This window comes from Pseudorca crassidens, chromosome 5 (genome assembly GCF_039906515.1).
Source record: "Pseudorca crassidens isolate mPseCra1 chromosome 5, mPseCra1.hap1, whole genome shotgun sequence".
NCBI lineage: Eukaryota > Metazoa > Chordata > Mammalia > Artiodactyla > Delphinidae > Pseudorca > Pseudorca crassidens.
Genome location: NC_090300.1, coordinates 110,217,639 through 110,227,617, shown reverse-complemented (window position 1 = coordinate 110,227,617; position 9,979 = coordinate 110,217,639). Strand labels below are relative to the sequence as shown.

Sequence of the window (9,979 nt, the reverse complement as noted above, 5' to 3'; positions counted from 1 at the left end):
TCACTATGCTATATTCATATTTATTGTCTTCGGCTTTTTCTTTCTTACCTGCCTATTCTTTTTAATTATATAAGAATCAGCTTTAGAAATTTGAAACTCACATTTTCAGATTATCAAGAGTAGATTTTGATGAAGTTTCATGCAAATCAAATGTTAAAATAAATGACTGGTTTGTTATCCAGAAGAATTATATATTAATTCATTTTGAAAACTATAATTACAAAGTAAAACAGAAATTTCTATCAACTCATTAGCTAATACATGTCTTTCTGATTGGGAATCCAAATTAAGGTGAGAAGCTATTAAGCCAGTAAATATTTATCAAATAAAATTGAGTTTTTTATTTCTCTCAAAAGAGTTTTGAAAGATTGTCTGTGTATCACCCGTTACAACCTGCCATCTTAAAATGAAATGGCAGCCAAACTTTTTGACAATCTTTAATAAATCTTAATAACTTTTTAATGAACTTTTATGCTATATAGATTGCAGAGATAATGTTGTGCTCTGTATGGAATCTAAAATGAATGAGTCCAATAGTTAAAAAATTGGAAACTGGAAAGTTCTAAGAGGCATATGGTGACATAATTAGCGTTCTTCCTCATCCCATTTATTAGTTACTCTTATAAGATTATATATGGACTTTCCATCTTCTTTGGGTACTGTTAAAGTAAAAACATAACAACAAATTCTTCTTTGTATAGGCTTACAGATGACATTTCAAAACATCAGGTAAGCTATTCATCCTTGTCATTTGGGTTAACTGTCTGCCTTTGGAATGTATTAATTTTACATAAAGATAACTTCTCTCCTCTAATATTTTCTTCATTTTTTTTCTATTATCCTTAGAACTGATCCCCGTGAAATCAATTTGTCACCTTAATTTATCAGCACCATTCCTTGGAAGGATTTGCAGTAGAATTTCATAAATCCAGATAACTATGGGATCAAATCATGCTTCCTAATGAAATAATATATTTGTATGGATTGAAAGCTGATGTGTAAAACATGTTTGCAAATAGCCCAGTCACGTTTCATTGATCTCCACCATAAAAGAGTGCTTGCGTGGTATTTTTATTGCATGATGAAAATTCAAACAAAAAACCTAACGTTAACCGAAGAAATATTTAAATACAACTTATTTTACTAATTCACACTAGTAATAGGTATAATTACCTTAACATTTGCATGGGTTTCATCTACTTGATTTTTCAGTCTCTTTGTTTAGACTCAGCAGTCCGCACATTCCATAGAGTTGATTGCTCATGATTTCATAGAGTCAAGATCCTTGGAGAGGCTTCATCTGAAGATGAAATTGTAATTATATGTTTTCTGTAGCCTTCAGTTAGAGGGATTTGTAGTAATTACTACTACAAATCCAGAAGACAGAATATGGTATTTTATCACTTCGTATCAAAAGATAAGATTTTCTGAATTCAATGACTGATGGGTTGGCAAGTTAAAAAATTTGTAAGAAATAGAAGTACCATCATTTTTAATATATTAATTATTAGATGAAAAAATAAAGTCCTACTTTTCTGTTCAGTCATCATATTCTCTGAAGAAAAAGCAATATCCTCTTTATAAAGGAAAAATAAACTATTCCAGCAGAATAAGTAGAAATCATCTATCTTTATCTTATTCCTAATTCAAGAATTTCTTCTTCAAGTTCCTAATAAACGATAATTTAGCGTCTACCGGAGCACTTCCAGAGGTACGAGCCTACTAGTTTCTTTCAGCTAAAACATTTCTTTTTATTTTTAGTTTCTTCTCTGTAACATATATTAATTTACCTAACAAATATTTATGGAGCACTGTTCTAGGGATAAATAATTACAGAGCTTGCTCTTAAGAACATGTAACCAAATGGTAAAATTCACCAATTGCTGCTAATTCTGATCTCTACACAAATAGAATTTTGTGATATTTGAAGAGACGTGAGCCCCTATGTTTCTCTTTTCTAAGCTAAACATCTGTGGGCCAATAAATTGTTGCTCAGGTGAGTATTTTCAGATAAGATTATGCTTGTTACACTACCTTAATATTTTTGGTTTGGCCATCCTCTTTTATAAACATGAAACTCAAGTTGTATATACTCAACTTGGAATTATTTATTGTTTTGATTATTTTAACTTAGAGACCCTTATATTTTCTCCTTTAATATATTTAGTATTATTATTTTCAGTCTATTGTTTTAGATGACCAAAGACATTTTACTTTATCTAATTTATCCAGAAGGTATCATCTACAATTTTGCTAATTTGCTTTTCATATTGTAATCTGATATATTGAAAAAAATAAGGCAGGATCAGTGACAAAGCCCTGGCCATATAATTATAGATCTCCCTTGATCAGGATGTGGAATCTGTGAAAAAACAATAGTGCATGTATTTTTTAAAGAACTTTACTATGATGTTCAAATGGATCTTAAGACTCCATCCTTCCCCTGATATATTTAAGAACTAGTATTCAAAAAATAAATCAATAGTGTCAAAATACATTGGATCTGAACTTAGGCTAATATCAATCCATTTATTGTATGATATTATACAACTTTATGGCATGATTTTAGTATGATAGTTACTATCCACAGAAAGCAAATTCCTTACATAATATTAGAATGTTTCACACAAAAGAAACACCAGGTAGAATAAATTAAAAAAAAAAAAGCAAAACAAAACAAGAATACTTGTTCCTATAAGGTGTGAAAGTATTTTAATTACCCTAGAAAAACCTGCTTGAATTAATGCATTCACTTATACATTTTTAATGAACCCATGCTCCTTTAATTACAAGAATTTGCAGTTGGAAAGTGTTTTGTTGAAGTTTTACAATCTTTTTTCGAGAAGATACACAATGTCTCAGTAATCAAAATCCTCAGCATATCCTCATAAATAAATTTTACAAGTAGTTTTATATTTTTAATTTTAAAATGTGTTGCTTTGTAATAAAAAAAAACTAACTTTGATGCGTCTATATTATTCACATTTCTTTATTTGAATTTTCTTTTGTTTCCATAGTAAATGTTTCTCTTTTTATAACACTTAAAACATGTTTGTCTTCTACCCTTAGACTATAAATTCTAGGAAGGCATGGGCCATTTCTACCTTGTTCTCCATTATATTCCCCAACTGTACAATGATGTCTAGCACATAATGCAAGAACAGTAAATATTTTTGATTGAATTTCAGGACAATATGAAGGTAAACAATATGGGAAAAAGAAGATTGAGAACTTCATCTAAATACAGCTTGATTTTGGCTACATTTCCCCCTGAGAAAAAGAGGAGGGCAGATGAAATTATTTCCAAGGTGCAACTCAGCACTGAGATTTTTATTATGTCATTTGAGGACTAAGAATTGTCATGTACTAAAAATATGTAGAATGGCCTGTCCCAAAAGACCTCATTAAATTTTAAGCCAGGCTTGACAGGCATGGATGTTTGGAGAGCCCAGGTGCTGGCTTCAACACCATATCCTTTTCCACAATATATAAGCTGCTTTCCACTGCAAGGAAGCATACTACAGCCCTTCACAGTCGCCTTCCCATAGGGGAGGGGTGGCCGGGCACTTCCTGGAGAATGAGCACAAACTCTGCAGTGGGTGCAAGGAGCTGGCTCAATTCTATGGGAATTAGGAGTAGCTATAGTTTCCTTGTGTTTAGGGCATAATGGACTCCTTTAATTACACATCTCCAGGGCTTCCTTAGCTGCTAGGGGACCCCACTCAAGTGTTCAATGAAGGAAACCCTCTTGATTCAAAGATTCAGGATATGCGGATTTGAATACCCACTGCATCCTGCCCCCCTGGTGCCACTCTAGCCCTCTGTTGCCTGCAGATGGCCCGGCCTGGCAAACACTCTCCTTGTTCAAAAGGAGACTAGCAGGTGTTAAAGACCACTGGCTCCTAATCAAGGATTTCCCCTAATGTAATCAGAAAAATGAAAAACGATGGGAAAGAAAAGTTACAGATAAAAAGTAAGCAGCTGCTTGAAGCATTTTGTGTAGGAAATAGATACTCATGGATTTTTGATGCACAAAATCACTTAGAAGCCTTCCTGTAAAGACAGGAGACTTCCTGTAATCTGAGCATGAGACTTTACTTGCCAGGTCCATTTGTCCCCCTGAATTGAACTATTGTACATTTTTATAGGCTACCATTCATGCAAATATGAATTGGCAGTGGGATAATCAGCATAATTATTACCCATTTCAGATATCAGAATTGAATCTCTGAGTGTGGATAACCAAGCAACAGAAATGCAAAATTTTTCAGAGTAGATACCTTATCTGGATGTATTTTATTTGAGGCTGAATTATCTTGCAGTTGTTAGGATGATTGTTTACAATGATAATTTGCAGCCCTACCCAAGTTAAATAAAAGTCATTTATACCTGGCATTACTTTTCTGTTTGTTTACTTTAAAAATATTATTAAGAATTTTTTCCTCAATGTTTTTTACATGCCTCAATGCACACAAGAAGTGTCTTTCAGCAGAAGAATAACTTTTGCCTTAGCTTAAAATAGAATGCAGGTCTATTTTCAGAGAGGAGAAATTATTCATGGGACTCATAATTAAATAATAGAACAAATGGGGAAAATAGTTTTTCAGAATCCATACTGCCCCCCACTGCTGGATCAATATTCTTTGAGTATTCTTTTCACCATGATGTTCTCTGAACTATGTTTTTTCAGTATTTCTTTAGTGACAATGCTATCAAACTAAGATAACTCTACATAATATAATCTATTGCCAGGTTTTTAACCTTAGCCCTAATACATTTGCAATATTATTCTTTTGCTTTGGTGAAATTTGCTTCTTTGCTGTCCAATGCACACGTTAAAGTCATATCCACCAGATAATTTAAGAATGCCTCTGGCATAGCTCAGAGGAAAATGTGTCTTAATTTTTTATTCATAAATGAAGGATTTAAAATCAAACCAAATATGTTTTCTGCCTAACTTATGACGTTTGAGTCTAAGGCCATATACAAAAAAGTTTAAGATATCCAGTAAGAGAAAATCAACCTGGTTCTGATGTGCTTCTACTAGATTTCAGGACAGAATATCTTCAAAAAGGCTGACAGACTCTCTCACATATAACACCTCATGGAGAACTTCAAGGGAGCAACCCAGCGTCACTTGTCGACTTCGGGTGGCTTGTATGACACAGTTAAATAAAGTGTGTGCGTTACACTTTTTATAAACTATACAGCTAAGCACAAATTGCATTTTGAAATAATTTAAAAACCATTTTAAAGACACACATGACAAAATTTCCTCTGAAAAATGCATTTTGTATTTGCTGTCACTCATTTTATAATTATGTGTATTTCTTTAAGAACATATTATACAATATTTCTCTATTGTCCATAAAAAGGGGCATTTTCTTTCTGTGCACACTAGACCACAGGCATTACTCTATGTGGGGGAACTTATTTTAATACTTATATTTGCTGAGGTTGTAGATATTATTATACTCATTTTATAGATAGAAAATCAAGTTCTAAGAGGTGAAATAGATTGTATATGTTTGCCTTCTCATTAAATGTCAAGGTCATGATTAAACAGGTCTAACTCCAAAGATTGTGCTCTTTTCAATGTGCTAACTTTATTAACATTATAAACCCTGGTTTTAGCACATAGTTCATTTAATGTTGTAAATAGATAGGGTTGATCTCAAGCCTGTTGAGTAGTAATGTTTTGTATATTAGGATCCAGTTTCTATTTCTTGGTCTTCGTTCCTTAAAGGAAGAAATGTTATAGCTCCATAAAATGAAGTGTCATACTGTAGTGATTAAAAATAGGACTTCTGAAATGTAAATGTCCTATAAATTAACTAAGCATCTCCCATTCATATTCTGTTTCTTCTGTTACCTAAAGGCATTATGTATTACTACTAGTTCTTCTAAAGACTCATTTATACAATTGCCTGCTAATATGTAAGAAACATTTAAAATAATATATTAAATTACTCCATTAAAAATGACCTAGTCTTTCAAACAGAAGTTGCCAAAATGTAAAGCCACTTTGTGGCTTTTATTGCATGCTTGTAATTATCTACTGTGTAATTATACATTTCATATGACAAAGAATGACACATTTCATGTTACCAAAGTGTACATACCAAAATGGTCTTTTCATGGAAAGAGCCCTATCAATTATATGTCAGTCATTGCTGATATTGCATCAAAGGGAAATCTTACTTCTCTGGAAAGTGGTATTTAGGAAGATTACATAACTCCACATGATGACTGTAACCTTTAAATATATTAGTGTGTGTGTGTGTGTGTGTGTGTGTGTACATCTATATAGCTCTGCTTAGTGATTCTCCAAACTTCTGTTTGGTGACTATACATAGATAAAAGACACTGGAAACACATTTTTCCCTATATATGATTGGACTAGAAAACCTGCCCAGACTCTGCTCAGTTTGGATTTTAAACCTTTTTCTTTATTGAAATTAATATAAAAATATGAATAGTGGAACATTTAGAAAATCAAGCTAAAGTCATTGATGAATAAATCCTATTGATCACCATATCTGTAGTCAAAATTATGTTCGTGTCTTATTCAAAGAGAAAAGGAAAGTGATTTTTAAAAATTTACTATGTAGATAGTAAAAACATTAGAAGGTGTCAGTCAATAGTGTTTTCTCCTCAATTTCTGGCTTTCTTATGGTCTTTCGTACTGTTAAGCCTTTTTAATTTCTACTAAACTGATATATTAAATATATTTCAATAAAACTAATGAAATACTAAGACCACAGTATAGCAGATGGTTGTACTGATTTCCAGTCTACTTAATTATTTACTTATTTATAATGATAACACTATTTCAACAAACTCACAATAGTTTATTTGTTGTTGGTCTTTAATTCTGTAATATAAATTCTCTCTATTTCTCTTGGAAGAAAAATTAGATGAGATGATACATTTTAAAAGCCCCAAATAAAAATCATATTCCTCAATAAATAGTATGATGCAATCACTTTCAATGCCTGTGTCTTAGTTTGGGCTGCGATAATAAATTACCATAGACTGTGTGGCTTAAACAACAAACATTTATTTTGCACAGTTCTAGGCACTGGGAAGTCCAAGATCAAGGTGCCAGCAGACCCAGTGTCTGAGGAGCGCCTACTTCCTAGCTTACAGATGGCCATCTTCTCACTGTATCCTCACATGGAAGAGAGCAGAGAGAGGAGCAACCTGTTTCATGTCTCTTTTTATAAAGACACTAATCCCATTCATGAGGCCTCTAACTTCATAAGCTAATTATCTCCCAGATCTCATGGGGGGGGTAGTATTTCAACATATAGTTTTGCAGGGGACTCAAAATTCAGTCCATGACAACTTGTAATAAATATCATTTTAAGGCTATTATTAGAATCATGTGGTATTTAAAAGTTTGAGCTTTGGAATGTACAACTGGGTTCAAATCCTGGATTTATAATTTACTATCTTGGCCTTAGGCAAGGTAATTAACCAGTGATTTAGTTTCTCTTCTGAAAAAGAGAGAAGTACTAAATGAATATTAAATGAGTTAACATGAATTAAACTCTTAGAGCAGTAATTTTGAAAAATATAGGCACTCAATAAACATTTGTTTTAATTTTTATTACTTATTACTTTTATTGCTATCTTGAAGGAGAAACGGGCAAACAATTGAAAGCGATTGACTTTAGTTCCTATACTATACAACCTATTAAAGATTCTGTCAAAAATTTTATGAAGGGTTGTCAAAAACTTGGGTCCGCAGTGGTGAACTAGTCAAGTGATGAACTAGAGCTGGATATTTTGGAAATAAAATATCTAGGTTCCTCTTATACACATTGTTGAGTTGTGTTATATATCATTCTGAGTACATGAATTTCTACATTCTTGAGATTACTTTTAATGCTCTGATATTTAACATCAAGAAGTGTTAGTGTGTTAGATGTGGGATTCCTGTGACTGCTGAAGAGAGCAGATTGAGTTATGCCAGTACCAGAGTAGGAACATGACGTGTAAACAGAGAAATGATGGCCTATATACAGAGATCAGTATGAATGAAAAGGATGAATGTATGTGAATATCATTAATCACAGTAAAGGATTCACTATGGTATTCCGGAATAAGGTAGGAAGTTAGTCATTAAAGAGCTACACTACCTTATAAAACAGTGTGGAAATTTAAGGATAAAATAGTAACAAAACCAACATTATCTAAATTTTTTATATCTAACTGTGAGTTAGTTACTGTGCTAAGTACTTCTTTACATGCAATATCTAAATTTATCATTCCAGTAGCCTATGAGGAAACCATTTTATAAGTTATGGAACCCAAGTTCAGAGAGGATAAATGGTGAACGTGAGATCAAAATCCAAGTTAAACTCAACACCAAATGATCTCAGTTAAGTAGGTGAGATGAGTAGGTGAAAAGGAATGTCTAACTGGACAGGTCAATTTTTGATAATGCAGACTAACAGATGGAACACAACGGAAGGTCATTTGGAAGGATAAGTCAGTAAATGGAAGACAAAATTTAATGAGTGTATTAGTTTCCTATTGCTGCTGTAACAAACTACCGCATATGCAGTGGCTTAAAACAAATGTATTATCTTATAGTTTTAGATGTTAGAAATCCTAAATAGACCTCATCAATCTAAAACCAAAGTTCTAGAATTTATTTTCTTGCCTTTTCTATCTTATAGAAATTGTCTGCATTCTTTGGGTCATGGTATCTTTTTATCCTCAAAGACACCAATGGCTAGTTAAATTTCACATCTCATCACTCTAACATCAACTCTTCTTTCTCCTGTTTCTACATTTAAGGGCCCTGTATCCCATTTGATCCTGATAATCCAGGATAATCTCCCTCTTTTAAGGTCATATGACTAACAACCTTGCTTCCATATGCTACCTTAATTCTCCTTTCCATGCAGTGTAGCATATTCACAGATTCCAGGGATTAAGATGTGGACATCTTTGAGGAGGTCATTAATCTGACTACCACAGTGAGGAAGACATGAAACACCCTGGGCCGTAGTTATTGAAGCCCAGGCACCAGAAAACTGAAATTGTTTGGAATTCAGCAATGTAAAACCGTGTCACACAGGACAGTATAGGATACTGCAAGGGTGCCTTGACATTCTTCTGCAATAAGTTACTGAAATAGGACAATTGTAGGTAGCTTTGTTTGAGGACCTAAAGAAAGATATACAAACCAGAAGTCAACAATAATATTTTGGTGGGTTCTAACAACACTTCAAAATTCAAGTTTTTGGCTTCTCTGTGTAACTGGCAGGTATTCTCTCAATTTGTTAGAACTGAGTAGTGATTGCTTCCTTTATATAGGGTATGTACTTCCTCTCACTTCCTACTCCTCCCATTGTTTCCTAAAACAGTGGTTTTGTGTCAACTGCTTTTTGCGATTACTCTTCTCACATTTACATTTTTATATGGTAAAATTTATCCCTTCATGAGTGGAAAAATAAAGGGTAGGCCAAGAAGACCAGGTGTCTTAAGAAAAATGTTAGGATGTGTTTCTCTAAAAATGAAAGTGAATTAGAAGTAAAAAAAAACAACAAAAACAAACAAACAAAAAACTTATTTTACAGCCAGGCTGCTTCATTCACTTATAGGACCTGTTTGTGCCCTGCAGAGTTTTGAGTTTCTGACCCTGAATCTCTTCTGACCCTGAATCTCTGTGAGGTGGATGAATAGGTATAACTTCTCGAGAGTTATAATGAAGATAGTGGACCTGTTTGTGCCCTGCAGAGTTTTGAGTTTCTGACCCTGAATCTCTTCTGACCCTGAATCTCTGTGAGGTGGATGAATAGGTATAACTTCTCGAGAGTTATAATGAAGATAGTGTGACACACTATAATTGGCTATGATTCAACTTTTCCAACTTTCAAGTGGTCTTATGAGAATGACCATGTATTGATTTTAGCTGAATATTTTACCCAGCAAAGAAGAATTGAATGTTTTTATTAAATATTTA

At 33.1% G+C, this 9,979-nt stretch overlaps 1 long non-coding RNA gene across 1 annotated transcript in view; it reads right to left on the bottom strand.

Annotated features, from left to right (window-relative positions):
• Nucleotides 1–1,173: 1,173 nt before the first annotated feature.
• The window catches only part of LOC137224537 (uncharacterized), a 103,674-nt gene continuing 94,868 nt past the window's right edge, over nucleotides 1,174–9,979 (bottom strand). The window contains exon 3 of the long non-coding RNA XR_010943374.1: nucleotides 1,174–1,300. This is a non-coding gene — a long non-coding RNA (uncharacterized lncRNA). The remainder of the gene's footprint in view (nucleotides 1,301–9,979) is intronic.